The 19,972-nt window shown below is 38.6% G+C and overlaps 1 protein-coding gene across 1 annotated transcript in view; it reads left to right on the top strand.

Annotated features, from left to right (window-relative positions):
- LOC141416804 (ankyrin repeat domain-containing protein 26-like) overlaps positions 1 to 19,972 on the top strand; it is a 941,494-nt gene that overhangs the window by 550,960 nt on the left and 370,562 nt on the right. The window lies entirely within an intron of this gene.

Raw genomic sequence — 19,972 nt, 5'->3', positions numbered from 1 at the left:
AGAAGCAGATGAATATTCATGTCTCTGTATTAAAAACACATTAGTTGAATCTATAAAGATGAGAATGAATATTTTAAATTATTGATCCATAACAATGTACTAAACCATGCTCTAGAAAATAGATTGCACTACATCCTAACAAGGATCCTCTTGGTTCACTACTACATAGTCACAAATATGAAGTTGAGGAAATTAAACTGATCATGCTTTGTATCATGCTTAAATCAGGCTTTGTTTAAATTTCTGTAATGATAACTTTTTAAAAATTACTTAAATATTGTAGAAATAATATGTACCCATGTATCTAAATGGAAAATTGTGATCTGTTGAAACTGTTGCAGGAATGATGGAAGGTGGATAAATTTGAGTGATGGAGGGTGTGAATTCAACTATGATATATTGTAAGAACCTTTGCAAATGTCATGATGTACCCTCAGTACAACAATAATAAAAAATTTAAAAGTAGAGTACTAATATGAATAATTTTGATGGGAAATACTTTGACTGGTATTTGAAAATATTAACCACAAGCATTACATAGCCTTGTAAGAAAACTCCTGTGGCATGAAACTTGAAATACATGAAAAGGTCTCAAAACAGGTAAAATTAACGAGTTGAGAGGAATCTCAGAAGATTACCAGATTCCAAATCCTTGAAGCAAGTAAACAGTAAGGCAACCAAATTGTGCAACTTTGACACAAAAAATATCAATGAAATTCAGAGGAACATCATGGAATATTTTAAAAATGCACATTCTACCACATGGAAAATCTAAAAAAAGGATAAATTTCTATACATATGACTCACTATAATCAAATGAAGGCTTCATAAATAAGTTGAACACATCTGTCATAAGCAATGAAATTGAAAGAAGAAATTCTCCAAACTAAGAAAAATCCTTGATAAGATAGGCTGAATTTTACCAGGTATTTGAAAAACTAACACCATTGCTTGCCATGCTTGCCAAATAATTCAACAAATACAAAGAAAAGAACACTGCAAAATCATTATATGAAACTAGTGTTATGCTGATATCAAAAGCATAAGACAACATAATACAAGATCTCTCACCATGATCAAGTTATTTTCGTTCATGGGATATAAGGACAAGTTAAAATACTCAAGTTGAAGAACATGATATAACACATAAATAGTATAAAGTACAAAAATTAAATGATCATCTGAATAGATGAGGACAAGGTCTTTGACAAAATTTAACATTCCTTCCTGATAAAAGCCTGGATTAAACTAGGAATAGAAGGAAAAAATACCTCAACTTAATAAGGATTACAAAAGAAAAGTCTATAGCCAAATTCATCTTAAATAAATAAGACAGTATAAAATCATCTCTCCCAAAGTTAGAAATTAAACAAATTCACTCCGTCTCCACTTTTAATCAGTATAGTGCTTGAATTCTTAGCACAAACAATAAGGCAAAAGAAAGTTATAAAATTAGCACACATAGAAATGGAACAAGTAATAATATGCTTGTTTGTAGATATAATCCTACAATTAAAAGACCAACAAAGAATCCATAAAAATCACCATTCAATTTGTCAACCAAATAGAGTAACAGGATACTAGCAGCAGAAATGGTAGCTTTTAATATAGTAAACAAGATGAGAATGAAAAGAGTCAAACAATAGCAGAAGCAAAGAAAACAACACATAATCAACTCAATACATCAGAAAAAGCCTTTGACAAAATTCACCATCCCTTATGATAAAAGCTCAGATGAAACTAGCAATGGAAGGAATTTACCACAAAATAATAAAGCTATTTATGACAAGCCTATAGCCAATATTATAGTAAATGGGGAAAAACTGAAAGCATTTCCTCTAAAGTAAGTAATGAGACATGGGTGTCCACTCTCTCTACACTTATTCAACATAGTATTGGAATTCCTAGCTGGAGCAATAAGATAGGAAGAACAGAATAAGATAGGAATAAAAATTGGAAAGGAAGTACTCAAACAATCCTTATTTATAAATGACATGATCTTATATCTTTGCAGTTTCAGCAAAGTAGTAGGATAAAAAATCAATTTACAGAAGTCAGTAGTCTTTCTATACACCAAAGTGAACCGATTCAGAAAGAATACAGAAAAATAATTCCATTTACATCAGCCTCAAAAAAAATAAAATAACTAGGAATAAACTTAACAAAAGATGTGGTAGACCTATAAGGAAAACTATAAACCACTCAAAAGAGAAATAGAGGTCTGGAGAAGACAGTAAGATCTCCCAAGTTAATGGATTGGTATGATGAATATTGTGAAAATGGATATATTACCAAAAACAATCTACATGTTAAATGGAATTCACATCAAAATTCCAATGACATTCATCACAGAGATTAAAAATCAACCGTAAAGTTCATTTGAAGCACAAAAGACTGCAAATAGCCAAGGCAATACTGAGCAAAAAGCAATGTTGGAGGTATCACAATACCTGACTTCAAACTATACTACAGATCCATAGCAATAAAAATAGCAGGTATTAGCATTAAACCAGATATGAAAACCAGTGGAAGAGAATAGATGTTCCAGATATGAGTCCACACAGCTAAGCCCATCTGATTTTTGAGAATGGCACAAAAATATACGATGGAGAAAAGACAGCCTTTTTAACAAATGTTGCTGGGAAAGCTGGATATCTGCATTCAGAAAACTGAAACTAGATCCATATCTTTCACACAGTACAAGTGTCAACTCCAAGTGAATCATGGACCTTAATAAAAGAGCTGAAACTTTGAAGCTATTGTAGAAATGAGCAGGGAATATACTCAAGTTAATAGGCATAGGCAATGACTTTCTAAATAGAACTCAAAAGGCTCAGCAAATAAGAGAATGGACTGACAAGTGGGACTACTTGAAATTAAAAAGGTTCTGCACAACAAAAGAAAGAGTCTGTATTTGAAGAGGCTGCCCATGTAATTGGAGTGAATCTTTGCCAGTTATACATAAAACAAGGGATTAATCACCAAAGTGTACAGGGGATCAAAAATCTAAAATAACAAAACATCAGTGATCAAATGAAGAAATGTGCAGATAAACAGACCAGAGCTTTTTCAAAGGAAGAAGTCCAAATGGTTAAAAAAACACATAAATTCTCAATAATCATGGCCATAAAGGAAATGCAATCAGGTTAAGATTCCACCTCACTCCTGTTAGAATAGCTACCATATACATAGAGACAATGGAATTTCATTCAGCAACAATGATGAATGAAATTTTGTCATTTGCAGGTAAATTGATGGAACAAGGGAACATCATCTTAAGTGAAGCTAGCCAGGACCAGATAGTCAATAGTTGCATGCTCTCTCTCATTTGTGGAATAAAGACCTAATACAAATACAGCAATATTATGAAAAGCAGGTCACATTGAGGTGAGGTCACATGCAAGAGGAGAAAGGTAAAAGAAGGAAGTTAAGAAGATGAATACAGTTGATGTACTCTCTACTGAAGAATGAATATGGAATAATTAAACCTGTTGAAACCACCATAAGAAGAGGACTAAAGAAGAAAGAAGAAAAATAGAGGAGATGAAGCAATTCGGTTTATAATAGGAATATATATGGAAATGTCACACGAACACTCACTGTGTAGGTATCTTAAACAAATGAAAATGTAATTTTCTCATTTACAATATTGGAGAACAGGAGGGCAGAACAGATCCTGCCTGTGGGGTATAGTGTCAGTGAAAATTGGGGAAGAGGTGTGGAAAGGGAGTGGGAGTGTGAATATAGTGTAAATACAGTACACACATGTAAGTAAATGGAAAAATGATAACTGTTGAAACTGATCTAGGAATGATGGGTGAAAAAGAAAAGGAGAATGGTGGAGGGGGTACACTCAAATATGATATATTAAATATATTGTAAAAAGACCTTTTATAAATACCAAAATGTACCCCCACCCAGCACAATAATAAAATAAAAAAATATTATTTGTAGAAGTTAATTATAAAACATAAAGAGTTTCATTTTGACAGTGTTCATACATGCATACAATTACCCTCCTGTTTTCTCATTTTTTAATCATTGTTGTACTGGAGGTACATTGTGACATTTACAAGATATCATATTGGAATGATGATCAGGAACCAATGCTCTCAATAGGCTTTCCTCAATCCAGTGACTATCTCAGCACTTACTGGATAATAATGTAACTCATTTGGCTCATGTGCAAGGAATTCCCGTACATTATCCTTCCATAAATGGCCCTCAATGAACTGTTATTACATATTCAAAATTTATAGGAATCCTGACTCAGATAGGTGTTCCTGGGTGGAACAAGAGGTACAGTTATGAAGTCCATTGGAGTAGAAACATTAACATAAAGAACTAGAGGTCCAACCTGATGATTGACTATTTTATGACCTTGGATTACTAATACATAGAAAAATAACAATTTACCAAATTGGTCTAGATTATCATCACTTTAAGGGATTATTTATATTAATGGAGGAAGATGGAGACATGAAAATGAATGTCAATTCATTATCTAGAGCTTTTCCTCTACTGAAAAAGAGACTTTCTCTACTGTATTTAGGACTTCATTTTGTGTCTTCATTTAAATTCATCTGCTTTTCATTTGTATTTTGATTATGGCTTAAGTAGAATTTAAAAATTAATCTTTTTCACAATATCATTAAATGTACATTGCTGTACACCTATCACCATTATTCATTCTCAGAATAATTTCACCTTCACAATTGAATATTTGTACAAATTAAAAATAAAAACCTAAGCCTTCTTCCCTACCTAACAATAGCTGTCATTATTTTACCATAAAACATGATGAGAAACTGAAGCTATTAATCTTTAAATCAGTGTCACCAAGGAGGCAGGTTTATAGGAGTAAGTAGTTAGTTTTGTTGTATTTTATATTTCAACTATATTCTAGAAGTCATGATATCAGACTGTTCTGTTCTATAGGCCATACAGGGAACCTTTAAATTCCTTATTCCTCAGTCTATAGAGGAATACATTCAGGATAGGTATAAAAACTATATAAAGGATGGAGGCCAGAAAACCTTCTGGGGACAATGTGAATCAACTCTTTGAAAATACACACCAGTGCTTGTCCCATAAAATAAGCAAACAATTGAGAGGTGAGACTCACAGATGAGGAATACTATATGGTTCTAACCTGAGAATTGGATCCTCAGAATGTTGGAAATAATATTGTGAAAAGAAAAATGGATCCCTAAAATGGGAAACAATTCCCATTTTAAGAAAATAGTGACAATATTTTTAAATAAATTATCAGAATGTACAAAATTAAGAAATTCAAAAGAAACACATAAGGATTTGAAAATGTCCACATCCCTGAAGACATTGAATTGTGCAGGTAGGTATCCAGGAGGTTAAACAAAACTTGAAACCAAAACTAAGAGGTCAGGTCACAGAGGTCAGTGTTCATGCTGACTTGATAATTTATGATGCAACAGGTGGCTACAAACAAACCATCATCAGAAGCATATCACACATACATCTAAAAATATTGAAAAGAGATTTTCACATAGGCAGAAAGTATAGAAAAGGTCTCAGATGTATTTGTGGATGTTCATGGTCATCTTTGGAACTGTAGTGGAGATGAATTGGATATCATCCAAGGTTAGGTTAGAGAGGAAGCAGAACTCAAGGGTGTGGAGGTAGGAGTCAGGGCTGATGGCCAGGATAACGAGCAGTTGCCAAGTATCATTACACAGTACATGAAGCAGAACAGTGCAAAGAGGAAGGGCAGCCATTCTAAACTGCTCAAATTTGGAAAGTGAAAAACAGTTTGGATAAATGGCATCCAGTAATTTGTGTATTTTGAATTCATGTATTAACAAGTAGTCCATTAACTTTTGGGTCAATAATCCTTCAACATCTCATTTGTGACACACCAAATTTCTTAGACTCTTTCATTATTGATTTCTGTGTTTTCACCTCTTCATTTTTTGAGAATGGCATAATTTATTCCAAATGACTGAGAAAAACTTTATTGTGCATACACACCACATTTTCTTTAACTATTCATCAGTTGAAGAGCATCAAGTCAGATTCCATACTTTGGCTATGGTGTATAGTGTAGCTACAAACATGGACATACAGGTATATCAATGGTATATTGTCTTGCATTCTGTTGTATATATGTTTGGGAGTGGTATAGCAGGATCATACTGTTGGGTCTGGAGACATAAGGCAGGTGATTGATTATCCCATCCCCCCTGAGAGCACTATCATTCCTGCATCCTGAGAAGGAGTTGTAAACCTTCATTCCTGCATCCTGAGAGGGAGTTGTATCTGCATTTCTGCATCCTGAAGAGAAGATACTGAGTCTGATAGATCTGCACAGGGCTGATGAGCAAAATGCTCTCAAGATTGTTTTCCCTCTCCCAATAAGGGACAAAACAAATCTGTTCACCTAAGAAAGCCTGAGAATCCAAGGCCAATGAAAAGAAACCACCTAACCCAGAGTTAAAACATCCATAAAAACTGCAGCTTTTACCTGAGCAGTGAGCTACATGCTTCTGGGCTCAGCTGTACTGTTCTACCTGTAGCCTTTCCTTACTTTCTAATAAACTCTACTTCATAAACAGGTTTTGGTTCATCAATCAGCTGCCCCAGGAGCCAGTTCTCTGGCCTGTGGAGGCAAGGACCCTTAACATCGGCTGGCAACACTTCAAAATGGCACAAAACAGTATGATAGTTCTGTCTTTAGTTATTTAATGAACTTCCATACTAACTTTTCATTTTTATTTTTTTAATTTTTGATCTTTGTTTTCTTTCTTTTAAAAAAATTAGCAAGGACTTATTTTAGTTTAACAGGATAAAGTTTAGACAAGGGGGTAGGAGAGAGAAAAGGAAAGAAACATTTCCTGTTTCCTGTTAGGTCCTTGGCATTCTTGGGGCAGGTGGAAGTTCCCGAGGCTAGCACTGAATCCAGACCCCCTGATTTATGACTGCTTGTTTCTCCCCTGCTTGATTCCCTGCCTGATTGTTTCTCAGCTTGCAAAACAAATTGAAAACTTCCAGTTACTCCACTAGCCAGGCATGTCGACCTATTCCATCTGGTGATCATAGATAATTGGAGACCAGAGACTCTCTCCTTCTCCCATGGCTTGGCCCCTCCTTTAAAGCCCACTACTCATTTCAGCCAAGCTGCTTCACTCTGAACCCAAGACTGACAGCCCTGCAGTCTGGTTCCCAATTAATCTTTCTTTTCCACATGTGGCGTGGTCTTTATTTGGCAGTATCTTACATCTGGTGCCAAAACTCAGGAGAGGTTAACAGGATGCTCCGGCCTGGGGCTGGTCCCTTGGCCTTCCTTTCCTGCCCTCTCCTGAACCCAGACTGCTGAACTGACACCATGTGCCTCCAGACTGTGGATTTCAGACCTTACTGCCTTGCTGGCTTTCCTATCCATCATTAGCCTCTCTCTTCCACTGCTCTCCACCTGACCTATTCCTCAGACTCGGTAAGTGTCACTTCCTGCTGGGGCTACCTGCTCTGCTTGGTCCTGAAGTCACAGCTACTCCAGGTACGCCTCTTCTGCCCACTGGGGCACCCACCACTTAAAGTGGGGGTGCCTGGCTAACTGGCTGGGACATTTCCTGTTGGACGGCAACTCAGGTTGGGGATGCCCGCCCTTGAGAACCTGTTCAGGTGATACTCCCACTCTTCTCTCTCTCTCTCTCTCTCTCTCTTGCTCTCCCTCCCTGTTTTCCTTTCCTCCACCCAAGGTGAGAGCTCAACAGTCCCTCCAGCTTACTTTGATCAAATGGCAACCAGATGATTCTGCTCTGCTTGCCTGAGTCACATAAGGGAGGCTGGATCTTGACCTATATCTATATTTGCCTGAAGGGTAAACTCACCAAGGCACCTCTCTTTCTCCCTCCCTCTGTTTCTCTCTCTCCTTCTACATTATGGGGACCTCCCACTCTACATTAGATGTGTCCACTGGGATGCCTTCTCCACACCCTCCCCCTTGGTCTCCAAGATGATATAAAACCTAAGCAATTGATTTCCACACACTTCTAGATCTTGACAATTTCTGCCATTGCTATGGCAAGTGATTCAAAATTCCATTCGTCCAAGCTTTCCTTTCTCTGTGCTCTTGACTCTCCCTGCTCCAATCTTGTAACACTGTTCAAATCCTCCTTGCCAGTGACAACACCCCCCCCAAATCTGTGTCTTTCCCTCCCACTTGAACCCCCTTCAGAAGACTCATTTCTTACCTGTGACCTCACGGGCTCCATCTGCCCACCTCCCAACTCCTCCCACAAGTCCTCTATATCAATCTCTTCTTCCACCTCATCCTCCCCTGACTCAGACCCCCCTTCTTCCACCACTGCTGGCTCTTCCAAACATCAATGACACTATTCCCCTTTTACAGTGGTCACAATTGACCCTGAGCAATTGGCTCCTCAGGAACCAACACAACCAGTCTTGCCCTCAGCCCATGCTACACCCTCACCCTTCTCTTCCCCACCTGCATCCCATACCTGCTCTTATACCTCCTCCCAAGCATGATCAGCCCACTTGTACCACTCTGGGAGGTGGCAGGAGCTGACTGCATTATCAGAGTTCATTTTCCCTTTTCCAGGACTGATCTCTCTCAAATTGAAAAGAGACTAAACTCCTTCTTTAATGACTCAACCTCCTCTATTAAAGAATTTAAGTACCTAACCCAAGCATATGATATGACTTGGCATGAGACCCATCTTCCAAGGATGGAATAATTATTCTCAACTCTCATTTTTATTTCCCAATCTTTCCCTGATAGTCTAAGAAAACTTAAGCAGGCAAAGGATGATCCTCAACCCCCCCCAGGGAGATCTTGTTAAAATGACATTTAAGGTATTTAATAATATTTAATGGCATTTAAGATGAGGCTTAAGACCAGCAAAAAGCCCAGCTCTTGGTGGCTGCTCTTAGGCCACCTTGTCCAACTTCAAGATGGGCCAGACAACACACACCTCCAGGGGTCTGCTTCAAGTATAAGACATTGGCGAAAAACTGCCATTCACTTCACCCACTGCCAGGACACTATCCACAATGTGGCCAGAATGGACACTGGAAGGATGACTGCCCCTCTTTGTCTCTGCAAGGTAGGTCAGTCTCCCACTCCCACTCTCACAGAATGAAGGCCTCATGGACCCCTTGGATCTGGCAGCAGAAGACTGACATGGCCCTGGGAGCACGGATCCCTTCAAGATCACCTCGGAGGAGACCAGGGTAACCATCCAGGTAGCACATAGGCTTCAAAAACCTATGTGGTGCTACCTGACTTTTCAGGCAAGCTTTTTCCTTCACAGATCTCCATGGTGGGTGTGGACAGTCTTATCCACCAGCCAAAAAGGAAAGACAGTTTTATTTAAATTGAAAATTCTCATAAAAGTTAATTTTAAAACACAAGTTACAAAGTAAACAACTGGAAAGGATACAGATACGTATTGAATATATTTTTGAGAAGTTGAAGGAAAAAGGAATGGTTTTTTGGATGAGAAAGGATCTTGTAAAGAAGGGTTTGTTTTAAAGATTGTTTCAAATAGGAGGGATAAGGACAAATCACCAGAGGGTTTAATATGTTGTATGAAAGTCTGAGTAAGTTTTAAAAATATATAATAAAAGTTTCAGTGTGTGATAACATTAAATTTGGCTATAATCTAAGAGTTGCCTAAAAGATTTTTTAAGGTCATGTCAAACTAAAATCAAATTCTCTATGTCTACAAAATGACAAAGTTACCTTAATATTGTCTGTTTTGAGGAGCATCTACAGAAACCTGTTATAGAAAAAGATTTTATCAAAGTAATTACTTGTGTTTTCTGTTGATCTTTTCAAGCTTTAAGTACTACTAAATCAGAGTTCACTTATGCAAAGGTCTCAAATGACCACCTTATAACTGTGGTCTGTGTCTATACTTTATCTAAATATGATACAAGCATTTACAGAGTTAAAAGTGTCAGTTTATGTAAAATAATGAGCTAAAGCTCCTTTTAATCCAAAAGTGCTACATTTAACCTGGATTCTGACAGTCAGCCTCTATTTGCCATTATACATCCTACAAACTCTTCATAGCAACTAACCTGGTCAGTTTTGCCACAAGAATTAAAAAACAGCCCTCATCTTTGTGGACAGGCCCTAACCAGAGACTTATTAGATTGGCAGTACCCAGAGGCCACACTTCCTCAATATGACTTACTTCAGTGCAAAGCCACAGAGCCCCTCATCTGCAGGGTGGCATGGCCACCCATTTCTTTTAGGAAACTTGCCTTCAACAGACTCTGCTCCTCTGGCTGACTATGTACCTTATCTTAACCTCATCTGGGAACTTCTCAGACAGCTGGCAGACCAGATCCTGCCTCACCCCTCAGAGGGCCCTGTAACAATTTCTGTTAAACCAGGGGATCTGGTTCTCCTCAAGGATCTTTGATCCTCTCCATTGGTACCTCAGTGGACCTGTCCTCATGTGGTCATCCTCACAATGCCCACCGCTGTCAAAGTTCAACAGGACCCCCCAGTGGCAGCACATTTCAAGGATAAAACGTTGCCCACCAACTTCAGACTCCTCCACTACAGCAAAGGATGAGTATTCTTGCATACCACTGGGCCCCACATGTCTATGCCTCTCCTGCAAACTCTCTCACTCTTCCACTCCTGGATAAGTTCTTAGTCCTCATCTGGCTCTAGATCTGCTTTCCCTTCACAGCCCAGAAATTGTCCTCCTGTGGCCCATGCATGCACATTGCATGGGCAGGAAGTATTGTTACTATCCTGAAAAACCAGTGTCATTAATGGTTGATGCATACGCAGCCATAAACAAGCTATGTGCAGGGACAAGCTGTGGCTTGTGGGGGCCTGGGTTGGGAAAAGACCTATACATCAAATGAAAAATATATGCACCAGGGAGACAACTCTTGGCCATGTGATAATGAGGATTATCATTTTTGCCCTTATTGGAGTTGTGTTTCATGAGCCACATGGCATGGGGCTACACACTTAGCCCTCCTTCAAAAGGGCACTACTACCCCTAACTGCAGTCAAGGCACCTGTAACCCTGTAAATACAGTATTGCCTAGAACTGGTTTGGGTCTTGTGTGCTGGGATTCATCAGACCACCCTTCTTCTTGCTCCTCTTCAGACAAGGTGAAAATCTAGGAGCCCTATATATGAACAAAGAAAAGCTGGAATCTTAACAACTTGTTTGGAGGATGGTTTTCTGCCATATGTGAATTAAAACACTGGTAGAGGCAGTGGGCCTAATTCCGGAAGCATGCATAATACTTCCCTGCATCTTTCCCTTGGTTATATGATCTATTAGGTCCATTATCGAGGCTACTATGGAAAGAAAAACAGCTGCCCATGTAATAATGCTATGGAAATACAAACCCTTAAACCAGGAAAATGCTCTTTAATCCTAGATGCCTCCAGTATCATTCAGGGAACTCAGCAGACAGACTTCCCACCAGATGCTACTACAACCTTCTCCCAATAACTGGCCTTGTCTGCAAATGAAGCCTGGGGAAAAAAATCAGCCTCTGCTCCTGGGGACCTCATAAATTTCCATTCCAGCCAAACTCCCCCTTAATGACACCCCCAGTCAGCATGAAGCAGCTAGATGGATCAGCATCCATAATACCAATGAAAGGCTGGAATGTTAGGTCCCTGGTATTCTTGGGGCAGGTAGAAGGTCCTGAGGCTAGCACCAAAACCAGACTCCCTGATTTATGACAGCTTGTTTCTCCCCTGTTTGTTTCCATGCCTGATTGTTTCTCAGCTTGCAAAGCAACTCAGGAACTTCCAATTACCCAACTAGCCAGGTATGTTAACCTGTTCCATCTGGTGATCATAGATAATTTGAGGCCAGAAACTCTCTCCCTTCCCCATTGCTTGGCCCCTTCTATTAAGCCCACTATGCATTTCAGCCAAGCCACTTCACTCTGAACCTGAGAGTGACAGCCCTGCATTCTGGTTCCCAATAAACCTTTCTTTTCCACACGTGGCATGGTCTTTATTCAGCAGTACCTTACATTTCCCACACAGAAAATGGGAGCAAAAACTCAAAATGGTGGTCCAAAATTCTTAGTTTTATAGTGGATAGCTGGGGGAACACACGGAGTCAAAGATAATTAGTTTGGGTGTCTGAGAAGGCTGACAGGGAGGGGTCACCTTCCCAAATCACACCATAAATCAGAGGCAGTAAGATGCTTTAAAATGTCCTCTTGCTAGACATGATTATTTTCCACCCATTTAAGGATCCCTGCAGCTTTCTAGCATCTCAAAGAGGAAACCAGAAGCAGATGGCTCCTCTTTGTCTCCCAGTTTTTGTAACAACATTTGAAAGGATATTGCAGGGGGCCAGCTACTCTAGCTCTCCTTGTTCCAATGACAGATTTTGTTCTCTTTAAATATTGATCAAAATATAATTTCCCTGTCTTTTCATCTATCTGTCCTGCCTCATTTGCCTCATAAACAATTTTGGTCCATTTTAATCTTAAAATGGGGTAGCATTCCAAATCGTCTAATGCTGCTGCCTGCTGACTGGTTACCTTTCTAATCAACAAGTCATTTTCCCATCTTAAATTTAGTTGGTGATAAGGGAAATTCAGTTGACAAAAAATTTAATTTAAGGACTGTCAGCATCAAGACTTGGAAAAGTCAAGTTATTCTTTTATGAAAACATAAAGTAAAGAGCTATTAGTGAAAACCATTATTTAAGGTAAAAATGCTTTTTGTGTGGATAAAGTTAATAGGATTTTTAAGATGAATCATAAAACACCTGTCACCCATAGAAATATTATAGTAGATTCATGGTTACATTTTTGTTAGCATAAGTTAATTGCACAGATGGAATTCAATGTATATTTACAACATAATATAATGTATGAAATTAGCACTATGTAACCCAACAAAAACTGTTAAAATGAGGAGAGAGGAAAGAGGGTGGTTAAAAAGCAAATATATAGATGAGGGTGAATTTGGTCAAAAATATTTTAAATTGCATAACTGTTAGTACTAACTCTCCCTTATTAATAAAATTACCTGTGGATATTTGAAACAATCATGTATCTTTGATTGAGACAACAACCAATTAAATTAGATTATTCACATGTGAAGGTTATTGTGGTGTTTTTGCACCAGATTTCAGAAACCACTGCCTCAGAATATTTCCTAGCCATTATAAAACACTCCTTTAATATTAGCTATTATTACTGTCAATAATATCCACTACTTTATTAAACTATAATAACAGCTCCAACAGATCTAATGTTTGATAGAGAGCTGAAGAGTGCCTACTAAATTTTATTTTTGGTAATTTGAAATCATTAAATTTTCCTGCACAAAAGACAAATGGTGGAGGGGTTATGGTTGATATATGGTAAGAACTTTCCTAAATTCCAAAATATACCCCACCAAACACAACAATAAAAGGAGAAAAAAACAAGAAACAATGAATGCTGGTGAGCATGTAGCAAAAAGGAATCCTTGCATATGCTGTCGGTAAATTAATCTATTGCTGTGGAAATCAGTATGGAAGTACCTCAGTTATTGAAAATATACTGTCATGGAACTGGGTGCAGGTGGCTCACACCTGTAATCACAGCTGATTGGGAGGCAGGGTTAGGAAGGATCACAGTTTGAGAACAGTCCCAGGCAAATAGTTGAGGAAACTCCATCTCTAAAATGACTAGAGAAAAATGGGCTGTAGGAGTGTCTTAAGAAGTTCCTACTTTGCAAGTATGAAGTGGTGAGTCAAATCCCAATCCCACCCCCCCCCCAAAACTACCAGCAATGTTGTGGGAGAAAAGCAAACTCTTTATCAACTTCTTGTGGGAATGTAAATTAGTCCAGCTGATGTAAAAATCAATATGGAGTTTCCTCAAAAAGTTAAAAGAAACTCCTAAATGATCCAGCCATATCTTTTTTGGATATATAGTCCAAGGAATAAGACTCAGTTTACTGTTCAGATATGGGAATATCCAAGCTTATCACACAACTATTCACAATAGCCAAGCTGTGGAACCAGCCTAGTTATCTAATAAGAGATGAGTGGATAAAAAAAATTTGGCACATATAGACAATGGAACATTATTCAGCCATAAAGAAAAATGAATTATGTTGTTTACAGGAAAATGGATGAAACTGGAGATCATGATGTTAAAAGATAAGGCAAGCTCAGAAACACAAATATTTCATGTTTTCACTCCTATAAAGAATCTAGAACTAAACAAATGTCATGAATATAAAAACAGGACTGATGAGAGAAAACAATGAGAGGGTAGGAGAAAGGAGAAGGTGACCTAGAGTGAATACTATAGAATTACATATAAAAATTATATATATATATTTATAGGCATAATTACATATATGAAAATAGCATAATTAAACACTTCAAAAACTGTTCAAAAGGGGCAAAGAATGAAGAGTGGTTAAGAAAGAATGAATAAAAGAATTGTATAGGTGGGGTGAATTTTATTAAAGTACAATATACGTGTGTTACAAATATTCCAAGACACCCCTTTGTATGATTAATTTATGCTAACAAAAAATTAATTTCCAAAAAGAAAGAAAATTAATTCAACAACACAAATGAAGTTAGGCAAAAATATACAAATAAATAACTCTACAACTATAAAGTAGTATATAAAATTGGTTCGTACTAGTATAAGTAAAAGATTAAGTTAAAAAAATGGTAGAAGACATGAAGCTTCTATACAAAGAATATTAAATGACTCAGATAGATCCTGTCATTGAAGAAAGTGGGACACAGCTTCCAAACTTTTACATGTGGCCCATGCTTAATGACCTGTTTCTATAGGACAGAAAAGAAAGAGGACGTTTTTAATTTAAGAAAAAAGAAAATGTGGTGCATATAAACAATGGAGTTTTACCCATCCACAAAGAGGAATGAAATTATGCAATTTGAAAGAAAAATGATGAAACTAGAGGTCTTCATATTAAATGAAATAAACAAGCTCCACAAATAGACGTATCACATGTTTTGCTCATATGTGGAATTGGGGATGGTGGAAAGAAAGGCATAATAGTAACAGGGGACTACCAGAACTGTGGAAGGGAAATAGGAAATGCGAAGAGAGAGGGAAGATAAGTAAGAGTAATAAAGTGTGAGAATATGAACAATGTATATTATGAGCATGTATAGAAATGTCATATGAGACCTCTTATTTGTATAATTAATATATGCTAATTTTAAAAACTGAAATTTAAAAGTTTTATCATATGTGTTGATATTTGTTAAACCATTTAGAAGTTTCTTTGATGTTTGATTCTTTCATTCTTTTGGGTATCAAAAATGTTTTTTTCCAATATGAGAGCTTTATGCATATTCCTGAACTATAAGAAATAGGTATTTTGACTTGTATGCAAAAAATTGTAGACTTTGCAAAATCTTTATAATTTATCTTCTGGTGCAGAAGAACCATAAACAACAACAACAAATAGCATTGTGTAAATTAAACCATACTTCTCATGCACACATGCACCCCAAAGATAAATCTTATCATGAATTTGGTGGGTTTATTTTCCTGGAAATTTTTGTGTGTCAGTATTGATTTATACATCCATAACCATTTATGCTAAAATATATAAAATAACATAAAGCTCACTTAAGTATAATATAATATAATGCCTATTGTTCTTGAAATGTAGTAGTTTATATCTTCACATGAATTTAAGTCTCTCTGAGAAGTATGTATGTGTCTGTTAAGGAATTCAAAGGAGAGATATCATTTAATTTGATATCATTTCATATTTCTAATGCCTACCTCCATAAATTGCACAAGTGACAATATCAGTATGACTTGTTAGTGGGGATAAGTGTTTGATTTACAGCATCGGAGGCATTTTCAATTTTATACTCTTATTCACATGCATTTACATTCCAATTACAAAAATACATAACTATCTCTTCACAGTATATTTCATGACATATACCATAAAATATTTCTGAAGGCTGTCTAGCAATATTTTCTCCATAACTCCTCTTGAACAAATTTTGCAATGGATGTTGAATAATATTTCCATTTTTCTCCAAAAAAAGAACCAGGACTCTGGAATGGGACTCAGGTTGTTGATTGATATTCTCTTATCACTGATATGCTCCTATATACAGAATGAGTGCAAATCTCTCCACCTCCCTTTGCTCACAATTCAACAATTTTCTCTTTTTAAATCACAATAATCTTGGCCAAGATACTTAAAATTTTGAATGCTGCATCTGACATTATGGATACAAGGAAGATGCTGTTTTATCTTATCTCTATTTACATGGGAAATTCCTGAAATGAATCAAAGTGCACACAACAAAACCAAGTGTGTTAATAAAACAGATTAAGTCAATTTTGTAGAATGAAGAAATGTGTAATTAATAACTAACATATTTTGGTGCCTCCTTTCTGTCAATCAAAGAACACGTCTGGGAAATGAAAAATAACAGTCTCCATTATATATATATTTCACTGAACTAAAATGAGTCATCCATAAATCGAAAAACAACTCAGTTATTTCAGATCATAGTAAAATTTCGTGAATGGTTAAAGGACCAACCTTTTATATATAAACATAATTATATCTAAATTTTATTTGCCTATTAAAATATATATTTCATAAATGAATAGTTTCTTCCTGTAGTGAAAACCATTCCCTGTTTAATCTTTACTCAATGCTGTTGCCTCAACTAGAATCACTGCAGAGGTTAAAATTGAGGCTCAGATATACTAATAGCTTGTTCCTATGCCTGAGAAATGGTAAACGTGAAACAGATTTAAAAGATTAAATTGTCATAGAATGGGTCTAATTTATTAAACATTTTATTAATTGCCAGAGCCTTTAAAGGCCAGATCCAATGGTTTCAACTACAGGTCCATGTCATACATTTTAAAACTCTTTCCACTTCCATGAATAGGCATGAAGTCAAACACTGACATTCCATCTCCTTTTGATATTGAGTGGGTTGATTACAAACCTGGTGGAACTGTGCTCAGCTTCTAGGGTATTCTGGAGTGGGGGAAGAAGGATCTGTGCTGTATTATTATTATTTCTCTACACTTTCTGTTTGCCTGTGATCTCTAGTTATCATCTTATAGCCTCTGGAAGTGGTGTCACCCACTGCTCTGCCTTGTGACCACCAGGAAACATGAAAAGAAGAGCACAGTAAATAAGATATCTTTTCCTGGAGTGATGAACTTGATAGTTCTGATGGGTTTGTTAAGGAGACAATCTCCTAGGATTCTCTTTCAATGGTGCTGTGTGTCCATGATCAGCCACCTCAGTGCAGGCATGGCTTCACCCACTGTGTTCAAAACCTAGAATGCATTACTAGTTGAATTGTGTTCTTTCAGTTCCCTTAAAATGGGTGATTTCTCTGAGATGGCAGATTGTTGACATCCCTAAACCCCAGCAGCAATTTATTACCCTGAAAAAGGAAGACTGAGGGACCCCACAATATACTCACCATGTCCCATAACCAGCAAGAAGCAAAACTCTCTGAGTCTATAAATAAAGGAGCAACTAACCATGGGAAGAATGGGATGAATGACACTCAGGTCAACAATCCTGATTCCCTCCCCCGCCATTGTTTCCACATGGCTCCACTCCTCTGTGCTCTGTGGTAAGCCATGCTTTTCAGCACATGTAGGAACTATGAGCTCCATGCTTCCCCCTACTATATGACTCAATATCCCACACCCTAATACACCCAGGACACCTGCACTAGTGTACAAGTAGGTCTCAGGGCTCCCATTGCTACACAGGTGTCAGAACACCTAAGTCATTGGCTTTATTCTCTCATGGCTGTAGCACTACTCTACTGTGCTACTGGAAGCCCACACCTGGAAACAGAACTTCCACTGACAAGAGACATTTTCCCATGCCTGCAGCAGCTTCTGTGGCTCCTGGAAGCCCACACCCCAGCACAAATAGACCTCAGGGCCTTTGATGCCCAGTGGGTTCCAGAAGGTTCAAGCCTGCCAGCTTTGCTGTCCCCTGGGCATCCTCAACTTACTACACAGTGCCAGTTGCATGCCACCACATGGGCAAGTGAACCTAAGGTTCCACACTTTGCTACTCTGTGGGTGCAGAGAGGCTTCCCTCACTACAGAGCATGAAGGCCCAGTGCTCCCTACAACACCCTCCTGCAGTAGAGCCCCTGCTGCCCTGTCAAAGAGCAGGAACCCAGCTCTTCCACTGAGTGGTAATCTGCAACTCTGTAGGTTCCAGGAGACCTGCTTCCTATGGCACATAAAATCCCAGCATTCCACACTATGCACAACCATGGTAGAGACTCCCCACTGCCATAAAGCCATGAGAATGCCAGATTCCCCACTCAGGGGAGGAAAGCTGTAACCTAATACTCTGTGGTTGGCATTAAGAGGTCTGCTTCCCCAAAGTGCAAAGAGGCCCAGCACTTCTCATTGTGCCTGCATGCCAGAGAGTTCCATTTCCACTCTCTAAGAGGTGGAATTCCAGCTCCTCCACTGAGTGGTATTCCACTACACTGTGGGCTCCAGGAGGCCTAACTCCCACAGTGCAAAGAGGCCCAGCACTCCACACTGTGCCCAACAGAAGGAGAGCCCACACTCTCTCTCATCAAAGAGTAGGAATGCCAGATTCCATACTGAGAGAGGTAAAGCAGTAACCTGCTACTTGGTAGGTAGCACCAGGAGGCCTACTTTCCCAAAGTACACTGAAGCTCAACAATTCTCACCACACTTGCCTGCAGGAGAGTTCCATCTCCCCTAAGAGCTGGAATCCCAGCTTCTTCACAGACCAGCAATCTGCTACTCTGTAGGTACCAGGAGGCCTGCAACCTACAGTGCACAGAGGCCCAGTGCTCACCAATGTGCCTGACCATGGGAGAGTCTCTGCTCACTATTATAGAGTGATAATGACATAGTTCCCAGACAGAGTTGGAAAGCAACTTCTTAGTCTGTGGAAGACACCAAGAGACCTGTTTCCACAAAGTGCATAGAGGCCCAGCACTTCCCACCACACCTGCCTACAGGAGAGACCTGTCTCACCTATCCAAGCACTGGAAATCAAACTTCTCCATGGAGCAGTATTTTGCTTCTCTTTGTGTGCTGGGAGGGCTGCCTCCCACAGTCCACAGAGGCCAAGCACTCCCCACTGTCCTTAAAAGTAGCAGAGCCTCCTCTCCCCTGTAACAGTAAAAAATGCCAGATTCCTCACTCAGAGAACTGTAACCTGTTTCTTTGTGAGGGGCACCAGATGGCCTGCTCTTCCAGGTGCACAGAGGCCCAGGACTTCCCATCGTGCATGCCTGTAGGAAGTCCCATCATCCCTGCTTAATAGCTGGAATCCCAGATTCTTCACTGAGTTGTAATCAGCCACTCTGCAGGTCGCAAGAGGTGTGCCTCCCAAGGTGCACACAGGCCCAACACTTCCCACAGTGCCTGCCTGCAGGAGAGTCCTATCTCTGCTGTCAAAGACCTGGAATGCCAAGTCCTCCACTGTGCAGTATTTTGCCATTCTGTGGGTGCTGGGAGGCCTGCCTCCCACAGTGCATGGAGGACCTATGCTTCCCACTGTGACCACAGAAGAATCCACACAACCTATCAAAGAGCAAAAATGCCAGCACCCTCACTGAGAAAGGAAAGTAGTAATCTGCAAAACAACAAGAACACTGCAAGGAGTAATGTTTCCATCATATCAATCTCTGCTGGAACTCCAGGAGAAAGGCTGAAAATGCCAAACACTTGGGAACAAAGGATTAAAACTCCTAATGAGAAACCACTGCAGATGGGTAAATCTCAATGCAGAATGAAACAATAAGACAACTGCTCTCCCTCAAAAATCAATTCCACCACTAGGGGTCTGAACATCTGTGTAGAGGAAGAGATATCAAATACTGAATTCAAAAAATAGTAACAAATGATTAACTAGCTCAAAGAAGATACACAAAAGTTAGTATCTGATCTCAAAGAGGAAGCAGATAAGCAA

The sequence above is a fragment of the Castor canadensis genome, chromosome 14 (assembly GCF_047511655.1).
Source record: "Castor canadensis chromosome 14, mCasCan1.hap1v2, whole genome shotgun sequence".
Lineage (NCBI taxonomy): Eukaryota > Metazoa > Chordata > Mammalia > Rodentia > Castoridae > Castor > Castor canadensis.
Note: the sequence above shows the minus strand (reverse complement) of the source record. Positions and strands in the feature narration are given on the sequence as shown.